This window comes from Sarcophilus harrisii, chromosome 5 (assembly GCF_902635505.1).
Source record: "Sarcophilus harrisii chromosome 5, mSarHar1.11, whole genome shotgun sequence".
NCBI lineage: Eukaryota > Metazoa > Chordata > Mammalia > Dasyuromorphia > Dasyuridae > Sarcophilus > Sarcophilus harrisii.
Window position 1 is genome coordinate 176,249,582 of NC_045430.1, and position 22,304 is coordinate 176,271,885.

At 39.9% G+C, this 22,304-nt stretch overlaps 1 protein-coding gene across 1 annotated transcript in view; it reads left to right on the forward strand.

Annotated features, from left to right (window-relative positions):
* Positions 1–22,304, forward strand: part of SND1 (staphylococcal nuclease and tudor domain containing 1) — a 468,465-nt gene that overhangs the window by 388,808 nt on the left and 57,353 nt on the right. The gene's annotated exons all lie outside the window — the stretch shown is intronic.

A 22,304-nucleotide genomic window follows, 5' to 3' on the forward strand; every position in this document is an offset into this window, starting at 1 on the left:
ACCTCCTCTTCGGGGAGCCGCACGCTTCTCACCCACGGAGCACCTCTCTTGGGCCAACGGCAGCTGATTGCAGTTGTTAGCTCATGGAGTGCTCTTAGGGTTGGGGAAGAAGGGGAGGGGGAGGCAATGTATGTGGTTTCTTTCTGCTTCTCCCTCCCCAGATAACACACCCCCTTTTTATTCTCTCTCTTAAGAGGAGGAAGAGGGGCAGGGAGGAACTAGCTTAGCTTTCTAGCCGGTAGATGCATTAGTATCAGCCTTCCTCTCCAGCTGCGAGCAATATTCCGGCCAGCCCTCTGAGGAGGGCCGGCAGTGTGGAGAGGTTGCTGGGGCCAAACCCAGTCCCCCCAAGAGGGGAACAGAGAGCCAAAGGTGGTAGGAGGCTTTCCACAAGCCCCTCCAGTGAGCCCTCGGTGCCAAAACGGGTCCAGCAGTGGCAGCAGCGGTAGCAGTAGCAACTCCCAGATATCGGCCGGCTTTCTCCTCCTCCCAGGGTCCCCAGATCGGAGCTGGCTCTCCCTTTGTGTTGAGGTAGCGAGTTGTGGGGTTTGCCTTTTGTTGCCTTCAGTGCCTTTGTTGTCCACTGACTGCAGCAGTGATAGAAGCAGCAGCACCAGAGGCAGAGGCAGCGGCAGCGGCGGTGGTCGAGAATGTGTCAGGAGCGCCCATCCCGGGGAGCATCTTCCCCTCTTCCTAGGAGCGGTGGTAGCGGGCCCCCTGCACTCTCCTCCCACTGTCTCCTCTCGCTGGGCTGGAGGTGTTGCAGGCAGCAGCCACGCAGACTGCTCTCTCATCCTTTTGTCCTTCAGTCAGAACGTGAATGTACTGCTGACGCATACTGTTCTGGGGAGAAGATTAGCGTGATGCAGTGCTCTTATGTATTAACACAGCCACCCCCTCCTCTGCTTTCCCTCGAGGGGTTAATGCCGAAGGCTTCCAGTGAAGCCGAGGCGATTTGCTCAGGCAAGCAAGCTCCTCTCCTCTCTTCTTTCCTTCCTTCCTTCCTCTGTTCCTTCCTTCCTTCCTTCTTTCCTTCCTTCCTTCCTCCCAACGTTCTTTTCTCTGTTCCTTTCTTCTTTCCCCCCTCCCCCCCCAAGCTGCTTCTTCCTCCCTGCCCCCCCCCCTCCCCCTTCAGATTGAAGAGAGAAGGGCCGGGGTATGAGCAAGAGAGGAGGAGTGAGAGTCAAGTGCCGGGCTGGGAATCGAAGGCGTTGGCAGCTATTTTGGTACCGTTGGAGGGAGATGCTGGGTAGCAGTTGATAGGCTAGATTGGACAGGGCTGCAGCAAGAGAGTCTCTGAAGCCAGCTCCTCGTCTCTCTCTCTCTTCTCACACAGTTGCTGCTCCTTCCTTCTTTCTTCTGGGGGTGGCAGGATGGGAGTGGGAGAATGGAAGGAAGACAGAAAGAAGGCTCCAACTGCCCAAGACTGGGCTGCTGCAATTGGCCGGCCTCCTGCCCACGCCACATCGTCCTCACTCCCACCCCCAAATGCTGACTGAGCTCTTCTTTGGTGGCAGGGGTAACATGCTCAGTTAGGAGTTGTGTGGTAGGTTCTGGGGCGGAGGGAAGAAGAAGGGGAGGGGGAGTAAGGGCGAAGGATTTAGAGGGGCTTAGAGCCAGAAGAGAGAGACTAGTGTCACTGAGTAGCATGATACCCATAGAATCGTAATTAGTGCTTTTTCCTTCCTCCTTCCACTTCCTCACAAATTTACCCTTCTCTTTCTGTGGGCTTTAACCAGCATAGAGTTCTCTTAATGAAGGTTTGGTGGGAGGAAGACAGGAGGAAGGACCAAATTCAAAGGAGTGAGGAGGAATGACAGCCTGGGACAGCACAAGCAGCCAGGGCAGCACAAATGGTTTGAAGTGATCTCCCAGAATCCACGGTACGACTGGTTCATTCATACTGCTGCCACCGCCTCCTTTCACTCTTAGCAACCATCTGCCACCCCCTTTCCCCACCCTTTCACCCAGGGACTGGGGCTGCTTGGGTCTCCTATTTTCTAGCAGCCTCCCCAATCCCCTCTCTTGTTCTTTTCTTTACCTTTGACTCTCATTGAGTTCTTAGTAAAACCAAGCATCTAATATAATCTAGAAAAGAGCTTTCCTTTTCTTAACCAGTTTCTTGCTAGGGAGCAATTGGAATGTTTGCCAGATATGGGAAACATATGGGTGGAAAAAGAGGAATAAATCAAATTCACTCTCGTGGATCCAGCAGATTTCCTCTTCTCCATCCTAGGGAGTGACTTCTGAGTCTGACTATGTGAGTCTCTGCAAAGTTAATCTGTCTGTTCTTCTTTTAGGGGCATCTATTAGCTTCTCTTAAGCGTATCTCAAGACCACTATCGGGCACGTGAAGGCTTTGTGATCCTACACAAGCCAAATTTAGGAATTGGAATCCAGAACCCTCTAAGTTCCCAGCTTCTTTGATTTTGCCACAGTTTTGTGATAGTCTTGGGAACATACCTATGCCTTCGTTTCCTTGATTGCCTAATAAGCATAGTAAGTGCTGTATCTCCAATATTTATTCATGAGTTAAAGTTTAGGAATGAGGTGGGAGCCTTACTCTTAAAGTAAGGTAGTGGTCCATATTGAAGATGAATGGTGAACATTTTCTTGCTATGAATTTGAAGTCAACTAGGCCATGACTTTGGTTGTCTCTAGGGATTCAGTCAGAGTGAGGATGCTCTGTGTTTTACCCCAAATTAGTAAGGTGTCCTACTGACTTTTCTCACTATGAATAAAGGAAACAAGGAGAAGAGGCTGCATAAAGCTTAATTGAAGAGGAATCAGTGAAGGGGGTGCATTGTATGGAAGTGAAGTCAGAGGCCATCTGGAAAGAGATCCTTTACTGAGCCCATTGCCTATTGAGCAGTTCTGACCATGGACATGAGAATGAAGCACGAGGCGGGAGGAGATGGAATGCACCTGACACAGTAACCAGGTTTCCTGATCAGCATGTGCTTCTCTGTTCCAGCATTTGTCTTCCTACACATTTTAGTAAGGGCAAGACTCTTCTCAGCACATCTGCAACAATAAACAGGACACAGGACACTGAAACTGGCCCCTTTGATCCTGTGGCACGTTAGAGAGAGAGCTGTGGGTAAGGAACAATCTCTGCAAGCTCATAGAGGCCAACCTGATGGAGCACAGTATGAGACTGGGGCTTTTCTCTGGGTCAGGCTCCCCAGGATGGGACCTACAATGGGCGTACCTCAGCACTGTCACCTTTCCACAGGCGAGAGGGGGACTCTGACTGTGCTGCTTTCCTATCCACGTAGGCGAGCGCAGGCTCCATCTGCTCTGTTCTAATCCCAGCAAATGCAAGTTTCTGCCTCCGCACCATGAGGGGAAAGAAGAGTAGTTGGATTGACTTGGGTCAAAGTAATGCCTAATAATGAAATTGTCACTAAACTAAGCAAACACGTGTTGATGATATAGACAAGTCTTTTCTCCTGGGGTGGAGGAGGAGAGGAATGGAGAAAGGCATTCTCCCCTGCTGCACTGCCAGAAGGGGCTGCCTGCCTGCACCTTGGTCATTTGAATTGAAAGCATAGGAGCAATGTATGGCTATAGAGCTGGCCAGCTTCTTACCTCCAAGCCTTGCTTGAGTCACAGGGCCAACCAGAGGGATGCTACACACCTAATACAGCCTTATTCATTCCAAGAAGGGCCTGTGCTTTTACACTGATTATCACCCATGCCTAGAATTCATTTCTTCCTCACTTCTGCTTCATATTACTTCTTCCAAAACTCGGCTCCAGTGCTGCCTCCTACAGGAAGCCTCTCTTGAGCCACCATTTTCCTCTTGGGTTACTTGTTGTAACCAACTATACACATGTTATATTCGCTCCTTCTTCCCTCTCCCCCACCCCCACCATGAAAACTTCTTAAGAGAAAGTTTTCATTTTTGTCTTTATTTTTCCACTGTTTAGCGCAGTGGCCGACAGTAGGTGTTAATAAATGTTTATGAAATCAAATGTCTCCTGAAACTCCTTTTGTATTAAGGTACCATGCTTTACTGAAATAACTTTTCCCACATTATTTTCATTCTTTCTACATTTGTAGTGAAGAGAAAGCAGAAAAGAGAATAAAAAATTCAGTTTTAAAGATCATGGTAAAATTAACAAAGTGCTTTCTTAGCAACAAGCCTGTGAATTAAGTTTTAGCCCCTTTTCACAGGTGAAGATACTAAGGCATCAAGAGGTTATGGTCTCAATAAGCAAGAATGAAGGAGTAGGTAGATGGTAAAGATAGAATTTGATTGATTAATCGATCCAGTGTCATTCATTACTGGATCTATATCCCGAAGAGGTCATTTTGTAGTAGCAAGGAATTGAGTAAATATCCATCAATCAGGGAATGGCTGAATAAGTTATGGTTTATGAATGTAATGGAATATTATTGTTCTACTAGAAGTGATGAACAGGCTGATTTTTAAAAAGCCTGGAAAATCTTACATTAACTGATGCTGAGTAAAGTAAACAGAACCAGGATAACAGCAAAATTGTGATGATAAACTATGATAGACTCAGCTCTTTTCAGCAATATATTGATCCATGACAATTCCATCCACATCCAGAGGGAGAACTGTGGAGACTGAATATGGATTGAAGCATACTGTTTTCATCTTTTTTTTTTTTAAGTTGTTTGCTTTTTCTTTCTTGTGGTTTTTCTCTTTTTTTCCGTTTTTTTCTTATACAACATGATTAATATGGAAATATGTTTAATATGATTGTACATGTATAAGTTATATCAGATTGCTTGCTGTCTTGGAGAGGAAAGCAATAGAGGAGAGAGGGAGAAAAGAAAATTTGGAACTCATAATCTTATAAAAATGAATGTTGAGGGGCAGTTAGGTGGCGTAGTAGATAGAGCACCAACCCTGAAGTCAGAACGACCTGAGTTCAAATCTGATCTCAGACACTTATGCTTCCTAACTGTGTGACTCTGGGCAAGTCACTTAATCCCAATTGCCTCAACAACAACAACAAAAAGAATGTTGAAAGCTATGTTTATGTGTAATTAGAAAAATAAAAAAATATTAAATTACAAAAAAAGAAATATAGGCAAGGAAGGAAGGATAAAAAAGAAATGGTCCAGTTTTCAAGTACTACCTAAGGAAGCAGAAACACAGTCACTATCTTTCTCTTCCTTTCCCTTTCCTTCCTTTCCTCTCTCTGTGGAAAGACTACTATTTAAACTGACCAATTAAATAACAGGTTAAATAAATAATTCTCTTAATTGACAGTTGATTTTTTACCTAGGGCCAAAAAGTGAGGGTGACCATTCCAGTCCAAGCCCAATAATAACCATTTAAGCTTCTTATTGCACAGTGCTCTGGCTTCTCTGAAATTGATCCTCTTCTTCCTTGTACATAAAATCAGCTTCCACTGTTGTTTTCCTCCAGAGATGGAAAAGGTGAGGGAATTAATTTTCTCCTTGCCACTGCCATCCAAAATAATTTATGAAACCTCATCAAAAAACAGCAAGTTCATAGGATCAGAAAAAAAAAAAAAACCTTTAGAGGCAATTTTTAATTCAGTCCCCACATTTTACAAATGAAGAAACTGGGGTCCAAAGAAGTTAAGTGACTTGATGCTTATTAAGGATAGCACAGAACTAATAAAAGACTTTGGAATCTAAATCCAGTTGGGCTAAAGTCAAATCTAGCATTCTTTTTTCAACCCTTATTTCCTCAACCTTTCTCCAGAATTTGACATGCTTTTTGGATACTCTCTCTTCCTTTGGGTTTTGTGACCTATCTGACTTCCCCCTTCTACTTCATCTAATTGTTATCCTCATGGTAATTCACTTAAGAGTGAACCAATTTTCTCACTTAAACCCTTTTTATTCCTTGTCTCATCATGTTGTCTTAGTGATCTCACGCATCTCAGTGTTATACATATAACTCCAAACTCTTATATCCAACTCCTTATAAATCCTTATGTCCAACTCCAGCTTATAATAGCTCCAGCTGAAACCTGGACATCTTCCCTTATTTCTTTCTGGCATATCAAATTTAATAGGTACAAAAAAACTAAACTGAATTCATTCATCATCTTCTCCAACTTCCAACTTCTAAATCTAATGATGGTACCTCCATTGTTTCTTTCAAAATGGCAGCATCAATTTTATAACTCTTTCTCTCTCACAGCCTAACTTTTAGCAGAATCTTTTGGGCAAGAGTTAGGGTAACCCTTTTGTAAGATATAGCTTATTAGAGGTAGAAAGGACCTTAGAGTTCTTCTCTCTAGTGCATAACTGTTTTAATTTTTCCAGTCTCTTAAGCTTAGAGCTTCAGCCTTATTTCACCTCCCAATCTAGTCAATTACTTATTCTTTTTATTTTCTTATTCACAATAGCATTTTTGTCATTATTACTAATTATTAGTTACTATATCTAAAGCACTTTGCAAACTGAATTTCCATATAAATGCTGGCTATCATTATTGTAAATTACTATTGTTCTCTTCTTCACTTCCACTTCCACTACTATAGTTCTCAACTTTTAATTGATCTCATTGCCTTTAATCTTTGCTCTCTCCAATCCATGGTTTACTGCATTATTCTAGTGGCCTGTAACCTCATGTTTATGAGATTTGTTTGTAATCTAGTTATGCAGATTACAACTCATTCATACCTGCTTATCCTATGCAGCTTTTCAAAATCAGTCTGTCAGTGCCCTCAAAATAATGTCATGCTCGGGACAGAAGGCTTCTATATTTATGTAGGCAAATCCAGGTGTTCTTCCTGCTTTGTGTTCTTCATTCAGTATCACTTCATTTCCTCTGTAAATATGTCTGGGATTAAAATAAGATTTCAAATGTAGTGGTTCTAACTGACCTTGTTGATGGAAAGGAATTTATTAAAGTCATTACAAATTTTTTCTGGGTTGTTTTTCATTTTGTTTTGTTTTTTGCAATCATTGTTCTTATGGTTTCAAAATCAGGATAACTTTGCTTAGTTGGGTATCTCATTCAGCTTCCTGCCCCCAAATGCTTAGCTGCCCCAAATGTTTAGCTCTATAACTCTAGCCAAATCATCTAACTTCTCTCTGACTTAGAGACATCTACAAAGTAGGTATAACAACAGTCCCTACCAGAGTTGTTGTAAGAAGAAAATTATTTAACATATGTGCTTTGTAAACCTTAAAATACTGTGTAAAATGCTAGCTCTTCTTCCACTGCCTCTTTTTTTTTATAAGGCAGTACTCCTCACCTTTCATCCTTCTTTGTAACATTTTACAAACAGGCTTATGTTTCAAAACGTTGTTGCTCGTAGCTACAGTATCTGTCTTCTTGTCAAATAAATCAAATGTTTGTTAACTGAGGCAATTTAGTTTTGTTTGATTTCTTCATTTTTCTGATTGATTTATATCAGTTTGTAATAAGTGTTGATTCCCTTTTTCCATCTATTTTCTATAATCCTATGCTGGATGTTTTTCCCATTTTTTAACCTTCTAGTTTTTTATTAATCTTTGCTCCAGGATAAAAGTTGTCTGATAGCCATTTCAGAAATGAGTACTCTAAGTGATTTCTTATCTGTTTAAATTTAGTAGGGTTTTTGTGATATGTTTGACTTACATGTCCAGCACCTTTCTCTTCTTTTCCTAAAAAAAAAATCAGGATATGTAGATATGAGGCTTTGATTTGTCTGTAAGTGTTTGACCTCTGTCATTCCTTCCTCCCAAACTATATTTTCCAACATTTTTTGCCATCTTCCTCTATGCCTTTCTTTTCATTAAAGTCACCAACTGTCAGAGGTACTGATATAATTTGAAGGTTTTTAAAGAATTTTTTGGAGAATATTTACCTTTTTATCCTGTGCAACATGCATTTGGCTCATAAATTGCATTTATCTCCATATTGGACTTTTTGCAAATACCTTTTTTTTTTTTTTTTTTTTTTTTTGCAAATACTTATGAGCACTGCAATATGAAATGATCAAATGTCTCACGAAGTTGTTTCCTGCGAGCACAAGATAAAACTAGTTCTGCCAACTCCTTTATATTCCCTCTTCATCTAGAACCTGTGAATCCTCCTTCCATTTAGCTGCAACTTCCTTTTGATTTCATATTTTAGGAGAATATTAAGATTATCATATTTTGCTTCCTCCCATGCTATATCTGCCTTTTGGTCATTGGACAGCAATCTTAATAAATTTAGCCTAATAATAGCTCGTTTTCCATTCCAGATTAAAAATTGGGGGGCCAGTTGTCACATTCCAAAGTTAGTTTTCATTTTGTAGTTTTCTGTTTCCTGGATAGCTATAACCAGAGAATTCATCAACACATGATCAGACTGATCCTCAGAGATCCTATTATGGGGACTGAGAGTCCATCATGGGGATTGAACCCTAGAATCCCTTTCTTTGTTATTATTCACTTGTGTCCAATTCTCCATGATACTGGAGTGGTTTGCCTTTGCTTCTCCATCTCATTTTAAAGAGAAGGAAACTGAGGTAAACCGGACCATACAACTTTATAAGTGTTTGAGGCCAGATTTGAACTCTTCCTGACTCTAAGCCTAGTACTTAGTCCACTGTACACCTTGCTGCCTGATTCCTTTCTCCTGGATTAGAAATTGTACAGCTTGTAACCTTTCCCTCCCCTTTCTCCTCTTCTTCCCCCCCCCCCCCCCCAAGCTCATCTTTAGGCTGTGGTGCAACATCACAGCCAGACTTGGCAAGAGTAGTCCCATTGCATGGTCTCACTGTGTTCCTTTCCTGCCTGAAATCCCAGCCCTCATGCTTAGTGGTTTTCATCTGCCAGTTTGGTCTTATTTCCTTTATGCATTTCACATTCCAGTCATGGTAAACTGCTGACTGTTCCTGCCCATTCCTCTGTCTAATTGGAAATCTGCTTTCATACCTGTTCCTTTCTCCTCGGTCTTTCGAAATCCTTTTCTTCCTTCATTGCCCATATCATGACCATTGCTGGATGGTAAAACATGCAGGATTTGGAGCCAGGAGCTTCTGGGTTCAAATGCCAGGTTTTCTATCTTCTACCTGTAGACTGTGGGTAAATCACTTGATCTATCTTGCCTCTGTGTTCTCACCTGTAAATGAGGAGGTTGGAATATGTTGACTCTTGGGTTCCTTACACATCCCAATCTGTACTCCTATAACTTCCATAAACCCTTATCTGACACAGCAGCTCATATGTGTATGTGACAAGGAACCAGAAGCAACTAAACAATCATTCAGTCTAACCCTCTCATTTTACTAATAAGGTAAGTGAACCCCAGGGAAATTAGGTAACTCATGCAAAAGCAACCACAGGTTTGAGAAAACAAAGTTGAAATTTTAATCCAGGTCCTCTCTGCCTCCTACAGAGCACTTTGCCTGGATTTTCTTCTACCTTTACTATCATATTCATTGATGTGGTGTCTTTCTCTCCTCCTGCCCCCAGCAACCAGTTATAGGACCTTTGAAGACAGGGACCACAGTCCTCATCTATGTATCTTTAGCACCTTGATGTAACATCTTGCACAAAATGAATGCTTATTAAGTATTGAATTGAATTGAATTTAGAAGGGAGCAGCTTCCTACTATTCTAGTAACTCATAGAATGTGAATGTTGGAGGGGGCCTTAATTATCATCTAATCTGACCTTTACACATATAACAAGGAATTATATTTCCAGGAAATCAGTTCCATAAAATATAACAGCAAGATAAATTATATAGTCTTTGGAATATAAAATGTAATTTATAAGCCAGTAATGGGTGATTAACCATAGAAATCTTCCTTCTTGTCTTCCCCCTTTTATTTATCTTTTGATTCCTTCCTCAACAGGTATCTTGATGTTTCTGTATATCATACCTATGTTTTCTTCCAAGGATCTCAAAGTAAATGACAATAATTCTATAGGGATCTCTTAGTAAGAGTTATAGCATTTACTACATTTGTAAACAAATCATAGAAATCAAGGGCAGAACCTATAGTTCTACTGTTCTCCTTTTAGTACTTAACTGATATACTTCCTTGAGCCCAATATCGTAGAAGAGTACTGAACTTAGAATCAAGATACCTGCCCTTGAATCCGTCTGCAGACACTCTAGCTGAAACTATGGGACTAAAATCACTTTTAACCATCAAATTTAACTTCCTTATTTGTGAAATGAGAATAATAATGCACTCCTTACCTCAAGAGTTGTAACCAAAGTGCTATGCTTTGCAAACCTTAGGTCATTATATAAGTAAGGGGCAAGTATTATAATCACCATAGGCATGAAGCAGAAATTTAGGGACAGAATGATCTTTAGGGATGCTCAGATGATTTGGATTTTCATCTGGTCTCTCTGTTGTTACAGAATAGACTTTCTGCAGACTTCATCCAGAGTAATTTTCAAAGCTTCATTTAAGAAAGAACAGTATGCTTAATAATGGTAGCAGAGGTAAGAAAAGTCTTTAAAAGGGCAACTGAGGGCTTTTTTAAAAAAGCCTTTGTTTTTTCTCTTTCACACCTTCTGGGAAGAGCAGAATATGATTAATATTAATTCATTATTTTTCTTGGTGCTTGAGAAGCCAGGAAAGAATTAGGATAATTATACTTCTTTTATATTTATGTCCAGGGGGAATACCCAGAGCATTATAAGAGTGAAGCTAGGAGTAGGAGCTGTGTCTCTGATTCCTGGTATATAAGGTGAGGGTTGGTAGTGGTGGTGGTGGTTTTACTTTATTTACTTACTGTTCTTCTTGCTGTTCCATTTGACACACCAAAAAATAAGATTCTCAGTCCTTTGGACATAGGATTACCATTATCACTCCTGTTTCAGAAGGCCTTGGGCTTATTTCCAAAAGAGAAGTTATAGAGCTAGTACTGCTCTGCATTGGTAGGAATTTCCTCTCTGCCAATTCCCTAAAGCACTAGTCCACAAAGTTTTTTGTTTGTATACCCTGGTGATTTAAAAAAAAAAAAAATATATATATATATATATATATGCAATTCCTGCCACTCTATGTGAATATTTACTTATTTCTAAATTGTGAACATTACAGAACTTACATGAAAAATAGACATTATAAAGGCATGAAATAATATTTGCCCATAGAATTAATAGGATGCCCCTAGTAGGAGTCAGACCTTCACATTAGAAAAATCATTTTGTCAACTGAAGGATAGATTGAGAGAGAGGCAAATTGAGGCATATAGGATAGTGCAATAGTACAGGCCAGAGATGAGGAGGAGGACCTTAACTAGGTGGTACTTATTGGTATTACCTCCACAAATGTCTTTTGCATTTGTTTCTGACTTTTCACCCACATAAGATTTGCCAACTGGATGAATAAATATGTGGAGTGAAGAGTTGGGTATGATAAAAAGGTTGTGAACCTGAGTAGCTAGAAGGATGATAAAATCCTTCCCAAAATAGGAAAGATAATATAATATAGGATCTGAAATGCTCATTAAAACTGGTCCTTATCTGCTAAGCCTCTGAAATTCACTTTGCCCAAAATGAAGGGAGGCTCTCAGCTGTCACTATCCCAGAACACAAAGAACCCTTCCTTCTGCTATAGCTACTAGGTGATCTGGGGGATAAGATGAGTAAGTACACTTGAAGCAAGAAAGTAAATTTACCCTCTCACCTCAACTGCACTTATCTCAGCTGTTGCCTGCTCAATGTTAGATTATAACTGCCCTCAAGGGTCCACTCCTGGCTCAAAAGGGCTGAGGGTAGGGGTTTGCAAGAGCAATTGAAGACGGATTAGGAGAATTCATGGAAATAAATAGATAAGATGGTGTTGGAAACAAGTGCCATTGTGAGGAGGATGAGATATAATTCATCTTTTTTTTTGTTGTTCTGAACTTACTTAACAAACACCAAATTAAATGAATATTTCCATATACATTGTAGAGCAGAAGATAACTCTTACAAAAAACTGAATAATACGTTGAGTTGGTTTCTCTCCAAGTAATAAATTCATCATGTCCTTTTCAAAGTTATCTTGATTGTCTATGATTCCTTCTGGCCTCCTTTTTGTTTCATGAGGACCAGGGAGAGGGGTTGGAGAGAAAACTTTTGTCTCTCTTCATTCTCTCACAGAATTGATTTGAGAAAAACAAAATTTTTTTCCCCTGAGGCAATTGGGGATAAGTGACTTGCCCAGGGCACACTGCTAGGAAGTGTTAAGTGTCTGAGACCAGATTTGAACTCGGTCCTCCGGTCCTCCTGTCTTTAGGGCTGGTGCTCTATCCACTGAGCCACCTACCCCAAAACAAAATCTTTTTAACAAATATGCTAGTCAGTCAAGCAAAACATCCTCACTTTAGTCAACATTAAAAATGCATTTCTTATTCTGCTTCTTAAATGCATCATCTCTGTTAGGTGGATAGTGTGTTTTATCAGAGTTCTTCATTCTTCCTAGTTGTTGGTATTAATAATTTGTATTAATTGTATTCCTGGTTCTAAGTTTTCCAAATCTTTCTGAAACTATCCCTTTCATCATTTCTAATAGTACAGTAGTATTCTATTACATTCATTATTTGTTCATTCAATCCCCAGATGATAGGCACCCCCTGAGTTTTGAGGTCTTTGACTCTACCAGAAGAATTGCTGTAAACATTTTAGTACATATGGATTCCTTTTTTCCTCCTTCCTTTATGCTTTTCCTTTCTCCCAGCATTTCTCTGGAGTTTAGACATAGTAATATGTTTAAGGGTATACATAGCTTAGTGACTTTGGAACTCCCATTCCAAATGACTTTTCAGAATACCTATACCTTTTCATAGCTCTGTCAAAAATGCATTAATTTGCCTATTTTCTATTGTCCTAAGTTTTATCATTTCTTTGTTGTCATCCTTGCTAACTTAATGTCTATACAGGGGAAATGCAAAGTTGTTTTAATTTTCACTTCTCTAATAATTAGTGATTGGGAGCATTTAACATGGCTGCTGACAATTTAGAGTACTTTCTTTGAAAACTGCATGTTCAGTTTGGCCATTTAACCATCAGATAATGGGTCTTAGTTTTATAAATCTGAATCTGATGAAATCTTTTTTGGAGAATCTGACTGCAGATTTTTCCCCCCATTTAACTGTATTCTAAGGTCTTAACCATCTTCTACCCTCTGGTTGGTTGATCACATACCCTTTGGGAATCATTGCCCTGGAGTGATGAAATCACATATCTGATTTAAAAAAAAAAAAAAAAATTCTAGAAAGCAGAAGAGTGTTCCCTATGGACCAGAAGAGATTGGGTAATAAGGGTAGCACAGTGGATTGGAGTATTGGCCAACTGGTCAGGAGGAGCTGGGTTCAGGTCCAGCCTTAGGCACTTGCCTGGGCAAGTCAGTTAACCCCAGTTGCCTCTAATAAAAAGGAAGTGTAACTCAGTAATCACTTGAGAAGTGAAGTTGCTCATCTGCATGCATTCTTCCCCTCTCCCTTAACCCCCCAAAAAAGACTCTTAAAGCATCCATTCATTTAACTAGCAGTAATTAAATGTCTTATCTGCCACAAAAAAAGACAGACTGAGGGACCTTAAGGGTTTCTCAGTTCTTCAAGCTTGAGGTTCCCTGTTACTGAATAGACTGACCCATGTACATGGTTCTCTAGAAATGCTGGGTTTCATAATGGGAAACTCATTAAGGGGTTTCCAGAAACGTTTCTGTGTCTTCTCCCTGTCTATGCTTACCACCTTCAGATTTACTAAAGAGCTACTTCTCCATGTGGCTGCCAGGGCTCTTGAGCAGCACAAAAAGAACACTGGGGCCACCATTTCAAATGCTTTAGAAGTAACTGTGCCAATGATTTTTGCTAATTAAAAATTTTATCACCATGGCCATGAGAAGCAGTGAAAAGTGCCCCTACCTTCCCATTATTGAGAACCAAATTTAAGTTGGCTGTAAATATCCATAGAGTACCTGAGCCATATAACACAGCCAGCAGGTACAAAATTGGGGTAATACTGAAAAGCACAAGGACCCAGGTTCAATTAATTTTTCTTTCTGTAAATGTTACAATTTTAAAGGGTGAATATTTCAATCAACATTTACTTGTAAAGTGCTGTGTAACTTTAGCAAGACATAACAGTGTAGTCTGCTTTAAGAGAGTGCCTAATGGGCCAGGTCACCTGGGTCCTTATCCTAACTCTTTCAGTGACTGATTTTAATCTTGAATGTTGAGGTTCAGTTGAACTGTTCTTTCCCTAATACCTGGGAATACAGAAGGATGAGCCAACATTTATCATCAAGCTCTCAACCAGTAATTCTTTTTCTGGGCCTTCTATTCACTTTTTTCCAGTCCAGGTTCTGTGGAATGACCCACACATTAGAGTATAAGGAGGTTTTGGGGTTTCTTTTTGCTTTTTTATTGTGCTCTCCTTACAAAACTTGGAACTATACTTACCTTGATCTTTTTCTTCTTTCTTATCCATTTAGTTTAAACCCTATATCTTTTTTGCATGTCTTATTCAGGAGTTCTAATCATTCTTTGCTGCTTCTTCCTATCTCAGTTTTCTCAAGACTTTCAGCAAGATATAATATCCCTTTGGTTTTTGTAATGTCATATTATTACTGTTCTGTGTCTGCCAAACTCCCAGAGAAATACCGTATCATCCTGATTTGTTTTCCAATTTAATTGTATATTTGTTGCCTCAGTAGCACCATTTAATGAGAGTTTTTTGCTCTGTAGTCCTTCCTGATCTTTGACTGAGGGCAGAACTTTTCTGATGCTAAGTGATATGTGACCTCAACCATATTCAAAATTTAATTTATATATAATAGCCCATCTTCTAGATGGTTCTTGTTCCTTTGTATATTGTCTTCTGTGTTTTCAAAGAAGCAATTGAAAGTTCATAGGGAGACTATGAAGTTGGCTTTGTCTTCCATTTGCTTCTCTATGATGCTTTCTGATATAAGCTGCTAACACTAATTCCATTCTTGACCTATTTTGGCTCTACAATCAACCCTTTGCCTGAAGGAAGAAGGGAATAGTACTAGGAACATGAAGAGTTGGAACTCATGGTTCTGAATTCTTTAGTGTTGGAGTCATCAGATTACGGAGCATTGCATAAATTGAAATTGTGAATAGTGTTCACTATAGGTATTTTATTTTCCTATTCCCCAAGCTGCTTTTATCCTTACTTGCATATGTAACTATACTTGCTTCAAGGAGTGATTATAATTAAGGCCACAAAAATTTAGAATGGACAGTAAAGGAACTTCACACACACACACACCTTCTATCTTATTTGGCTGTAACAGGCCAGAGATGCACTAGTAGATTTTAAAATGTTTATATAAATCTTGACTTGTACAAATTTTAATATGACCAAGTGCAAAAGAAAATGGTCTCCATTGTAGAAGAAGTAGCCAAATGAATTTACATCTCAGGACCATTAAGAAGTTTTTGAAAACATAATTTTTTTTTTTTTTTTTTTTTTTTTTTTTTTATTAGAAGGTTTTCACCTTTGCCCAATGCCTTTATTCCAGGGTCCAATGGAGATCTGATTTCTGCTTTCTTTGGAGATTGCTTCTGGTGACGAATACTACTGATTTAAGTTTCATGTAGCTTATAGTTTGAGTTCCTGGGGTTCCCCTTCTCCAGTGGTGGTTATTGACCTTCTGGCTGCAAGACCCCTTAATCTGTATTACTTTCCCAGTTACAGGAGTCAGTTTTTGCGGTAATCCTGATTGTGGATGATTTGTATTCAGTGCACAAGTCTCTGAGCAGAGCCCTATGGGGAGCGATGCCAGCCATCATCTCTGAAAGGAGGCTTTGTTCAGTATGGATGGACTGGCTCTCACCCCTTGCCCTCCTCCTTTTCCCCAAAATGGTCTGCTTTGCCTGGCCTAATGCTTTGGAGCTTTTAAAGGAAGAGATAGTCCAACCACCCTGGACACCCATACAGATTGTATCCTGTCTTCTTTACCCTAACTACTAACATTCTGCATTCGAATGCCAATCAATGAGAGTTATTGTATCTTACGAGTATGTGCATGTGCTTGTATGAAAGAAACTAAAGAATATTTTAATTCCTAACCCTTTCTTGGGGTAACTTCATGGAGCTCAAGAAAGATATAATTTTGTTAGCCATATCTGAGCTTCTATTCAGATCTTGCTCTTCTTCTTGCTTACTACTCAGTTTCATGCCTCTCCTGAAGTAGAACGCTGTGCTAGATAAAACTCCTTAGATTGTGACTGATTAAAGTATTCTCATTCCTCCTATGGCCTAAATATATGGACAGAAGCAAACTCCTTAGCTTCCACGCACCTGGCAGCTGCAATGTCACATTCTCTGTAAAACCAATAGGAGCCTCCTTCCCTGATTGCCAGATGGGAATTTTAAGACAAAGTGAAACAGAAGGATGGTATCTCATCCCTCACCATACTGCAATTTTTTTCATATCTTTTAGAAAATTGAATCCATATTAGTGATTTTCTCAACTCATAGCCTTGATAACTTCACCAGAAGTTATCTAGTCAACATATAGCCATCACTTTTTAGCATCAAGTAGGTGTTCTGAATCCAAGGGTTTGATGCCCAGTCTTTTATATCAGTGGCCCCAAAGTCATATTTAATGAATAATATGTGATCTACAAATATGTATTTATTTTTTTTGTATCCATTTGCTTCTATTTCTATCTGAACAGCTTGTTCATTGACTCATCCCTCTAAATTTTCAGCCTCCTGATTAGCTATCTGGGGACTCATAATATATGATCTGTACATCTGATAGTCTTTCTGTTGTCTCTCATTATGGTTAGGGACACCTGAATAAGGAAACTTCTACCAATCAAGCAGATGAACAACTGCTCTACAACTTAAAGAGTTGTCTAGAGTAATGAGAAGTTAAGTTAAATGCATCAGAATTGGAATCACATATCTGGGCCCTTGGGAAAAGGTTTGGGAAATATTATTAAGCACTTCCTCTGTGCCAGACACTGTGCTAAGTACTGAGGATATAAATACAAAAGAAAGAAAAGTCCTTCCCTCAAAGGGCTTCCATTCTATCTAGGGAGAATAACTTACATATAGGGTACTCATTAGTAGGCCTGGAAAGTCACATACAGCAGTCAGCTGACATGCTTTTTCTAGAAGCGGTGGTAGTATTGATTTGATTGTTATTCTCAGAGCAAAAGATAAAAAGCAGCAAGGAGAGGTCATGGCCAGGTTGAATCATGGCCCCAGGACAGTAGTTCCAGTAGTAACTGCAACAGGGCAGCATGGCAGAGGTGAAGCACTCTTGGGCATCTGAGGTTAGATACAATAGGTAAAGACAGTGGAAAAGTCTCAAACCACTATTATGAGAACTAAATATTGCAAATGTTCTGCCTAACCAATTAACACCATAAAGGTTAGTTTTTTAAAGTAAAGGGAATTTCAAGTCCTTCATTTCCCCCCTCTTTTTTTTTTTTTTTTTTTTAAGTTTTAATGATATGGGGGTGGGGGGTTTTTTCCATTACAGATCCTTATAATAATGTAAGGTGGCTTTCCCTGCTACCCCTACTGCACTGAAAAAAGGGGGAAAGGTTCTTGTAACAAATATGTATAGGTAAAACAAACTTCCTTCTTGGCTATAATACAGAAATGTTTGTCTTATTCTGCACCCTAAATCCATCACTAATGAATAGATATACTCCATTCCCTTGATACTCCTGTATTTTCCTGTACTTTCAGTTTGGTTGTTGTTAGTTGGTTTTATATGGATTTTTAAAAATGATAAAAGAAGTCCCCTGCTTCTCTGAACGACCTTCCTCTTCCCTTTATCCTTAAAGAGGGAGCTTATTAACATGGGCTGAATGTCATCTTTCAAGGCCAGGTTCTCTATTCTTAACTAAGCAATACATCTGGAATGAATGTGCCTGTTCCTACATTTGTGTGTATGAAACTATGTTTTGGCTTACTAATGCCATTTGAGTTTCATGAAACCTAATTTTGCAAATCCACTTGTATGCCTGGTTTAGCTTCTGATTACAGGATTAGCAGAGATTATAGGGTCTGTCTGATGTCTTCTATGTGCTTTCTAATATTATCATATCTGTACTTGTGAAATAAGGAATTTGCACACTGATAATTAAAGTGGGAACTGAAGGAGTAAATGTATTATGATTTGACTTTACAAAAACAACAAAGTATCCATTGCAACTGGGGACTATTATGAAGTTAAGTTATGCTAGTGGTAATCAATTTTCTGAGCATTCTATAATTTTAACTGTTGCCATACTGATACTCAGAGAGCCATGGGATTGTGGCATCTTCCCAAGGCAATGGAATGGTTTCAACCCTATGACCATAAGCCTTCCTAGACAGAAGTACAACAAGTCATTGATGAGGGAATCTGAATGCTTGTTATTTGTAACTGGTCCTTTGACTGTGACTCTGACCTTAAAACCCTCCTAGACTTTTTGGAGCAAATATCCAGTGGGCTCAGTGTCTTTCCCTCCATCCCCTAACCTAGTCATTGTAATCAGGATGGAGCTTCAAGTCATTCTCAAGTCCATGAGAATAGCATCCATAGCCAAGAGCTGTTCCTGTCATTAGCAGTCCCCATAACCTCTATCTTGTCAGTTCTCATTAGACAGCTCCTCTGTGCTGTGCTGAGGAGGCTGAGAGGCTGAAATAAGGACAAAGAAAGGGGCTTGGGGCAGGGGAAGAAACATCCTACTGTTCTTACCCGATGAAATTTGGGGGCTAGATTGATCCAGCCCTTTTCATCAGAGGTAAAAGGCCTATTTGCATAGGTGGCTATATTCAAACCTTGTTTGACCTTAAAGTCCTGGGCTCCCTTCCACACTCACCACCCTTAGAACTAGCTGCATCATTAATAATTATTCATACTTAGTATCATAGAATCTTTATAGCTTTAGAATGGGATGGGACCTCAAAGGTCCTCTAACGCACCTCCTCTACTCTTTATATTAGGACACTAACACCCAAAAAAGTTACATGGCTTGATTGGTCAAGCTTCTAAAACTCATGTCGCAGTAGAGATGTCAATCCTGGTCTTCTAACTTAAAATTGAGTTCTCTTCCCACTGCAGTTTAGTGGCTCTGGTGTCATAGATTTCCAGCATGTTCTCCCTGATCTCCAGCCTACCATGGGGGATAGAGGGGCTCCTTACCATCAGACCACAGGCCTCTTCTGTGTAAAGAAAGATACCATTCCATCAAGTTTCCAGCCTGGTCTCCTGCCTTGGGAAGGAAAGTATCACTACTCCTTCTTCAAGTTCTTACCCTTTTTCAGTCAGTAAGAGGGTCAATCAGCTGTCAGTTAAGCACAAGAAACAAATAAAAAAGCTTAACAAGTTTTATTAAACACCTGCTATGTGTCAGGCACTATGCTAAGCACTGGGGATATCTAAAGAAGCAAAAGCTAGTCCCTGCTCTTAGTGAGTTCACTGCCTAATTGAAGTGAAAGGGAGGGAGAAGACAAAAACAAGGAAACAAATATGAAAAAAAAAATTTTTTTTAAAAAAACAAATCTGTACCGACAAATTATAGATAGGAAATTAAATTGGGAGGAAGTGTTGTTAATTGGGATTTAAAGGAATACAGAGAAGCCAGTGAAGTCAGTAGGCTGAGATTAGGAGGAAAAACATTCCAAGTATGAAGGACAACCAGTGAAAATGCACAAAGCCAAGAAATGGAATGTCTTGTTTGTGAAACAGCAAGGAGGGCAATGTGACTGAAGAGTATGTGTTAAAGAATGATATATAAGAAGACTGGAAAGGGAGGAGGAAGCTGGGTTTTGAAGAGCTTTGAACCCCAAACAGAGAATTTTTTTTTTTTTGGCTTTTCTCCTAGAAGCAATGAAGTTTATTGAATAGTAGGGTGATATTGTGTCCCTACATTTTAGGAGAATCACTTTTGTGGCTGGAGGATTATTCTAATTTTCCTCAACCTACTCAATTTCTACTACTTAATCCTCTATTCCACCTCAGCCACACACAAAGGCAGACATACCCTTGAGTTTGCCTTCACCTCCACATTCATGAACTTTGAAATCCCTTTACCTGATTCTGATTTATTGGCTTCCCACCTCTTCTTTGGCTTTGTAATACTCAGCCACCCCATGACCTTTGTCAACTGACTAAAGCAGCCTCCAACCTGTGAATGGCCAGGGCTGAAAAGAGCTCTCTGAGATCCCCAGGGAGGACCTGCAAGCTAGGAAGCTGGTAAGGTCCCATGCCTGGTAGGGGGACCTGAGGCCCTGCAGAGGGTTATGCAGTGAGCTGGAGTCTGATGAGTGATAACAGCCCCACGGTGGGGGGGGGAGTGAGGGATGGGGGACACAGCTCTAACTCATTGCTGGGCTTCATCACTGTGACATGGATGGGTATCTGGTGCTTGCCTGAACTCCAAGAGTACCTGCTGCTGGTCGGAGTAATAACTATGATTTTTTGTGATTTTCACTAGAGGGTGAAAACCTTAGCTCTGGAAAACAAGGTGTCTCCTACTATCTTGACATGATTAATCTCTCAACTCCTCAGTTCTCTCCTGGACCATCACCCTGGAGCTAGCCTCTTTTCCCTCCTTTCCTTAATCTCTTAACATGCAGTTTCAACTCTACCCTGTCCTCTCCTCTTAAGTATCTTGCCCCATTTTCATATTATCAATTGTGCCTTGCTAAGCTTCAGTCTTGGATGGCTTCCTCCATCCCCTTCCTTCACTCATACTGTTCTTATTGGGCTCAGTACAAATCTGTTACCTCACCTCAACTAGGCCCAGTTTGGAAGAGCTGCTGGGGGTAGTGAATTAATTAGGGGTAGACAAGGAAAACCTTGGTCATGTTATCAACTCCCATCTATTCAGTTATCTCTCTACTAAAGATTTTCAGATTTACTTATTCAGCCCTAATCTGCTGATCCACAGTCTCATATCTCCATCTGCATGGTAGACATCTCAAACTAGATGTCCTGTATGTCTGTTAAATGCAGTATGTCCAGAACAGAGCTCATTACCCTCTCTTCCCCCATCTCTCATTTCCCATATCCAATCAATTGCCATGGTATGTGGATTTTACCTTTACGATCTCTCTCTGAACCTTCTCTTCTCTGATAACTGCCACCGCCCTGGTCTCCATTTGCTTGGACTGTTGCGTTAGTCTGGTTGTTGGTTAGCTTTTCACAACAGCTATCAAAGTATTTTCCTAAAATAAGAGGCAGATCATGTCACCCTACTACTCAATAGCCAGTGGCTCCCCCACACCTTCAAGAATAAATAGAAAATCCTTTCTTTAGTATTCAAAGTTTTCATAAGCCAGTCTCTCCCCACCCCCACACAAACATATACACATTCATATATTCTTCAGTCCATTGACACTAACCTCCTTGTTCTTCCACAGTAAAATATTCCATCTCTTAGCTCCAGGTATTTTCTCTGGCTGTCCCCCATGCCTGGAATGTTTTTCTTCCTCATCTCTACCTCCTGGCTTCCTTCCAGCCCCATTCAAAATTCCACCTTCCACAGGAAGTCTTAACCACTTCCTCTTCTTTCTAGTGCCTTCCTTGTGTTCAATTTTTTCCTATTTCTGTCCTATATAGCTTGTTTGAATGAAGTTGTTTCCAAATTGTGTCTTCCTCAAAGTCAAGGACTATCTATCTTTTGCCTTTCTTTGTATCCCTAGTGCTTAGTACGGTGACTGCTATATAGTAAGTCTTTAATTAGCTGACTGACATGCAGTTCAGTGGTACATATCACATCCTTGCCGTATGTTTTCATTCTGTCTTAATCTTTTCTTTCCATCCCTTGCTACTTCTTCACCATGTAGGCTTTTCTTTGGATCTCTTGAAATTACACACATTGTAAATGGGCTTTTACATTTGCTTTTCTATTTATTCTGTTCATATACCTGTTTGAGAATATCTTTTCATTGCTTTGAGCATCATTAGTAATATATTGCAATCTTTTCGCATGAGTTTCTCCATTGTCCTTTGGATGATCCACAGTTTTGATTCCTTGAAAATTGTAGCATTTTATGATTCTTAGTCATAAAGCAAAAAAGTAAAGCATATTAATATTTTGTGTATAATGAATATAAAATTTCTTGCCTTCTAAATGGATAGTAGAGGAAATGAAGGGAGGGAGAGAATTTTATATTAAAAAAAACCCAAAAATAGAAATATGAATTTTGGGGGGAAATACATACAAAATAAAGCTTGCTTTTTGCTTCCAAAAGAAGCTTGGGATCATTAAAAGTGATGTAAAATTTCCCAAATGCAATCTAGCCCTACTCCTTTCCTCTTAGCCTGTTTTTGGCCTCAGTTCATTTTCTAAGACATGTGTACCAATAAACCAACTTTTGGGCCTATCCTTCATCCACTTAGTTTATCCTGTGAGGATAGTTAACTATTTGTTGT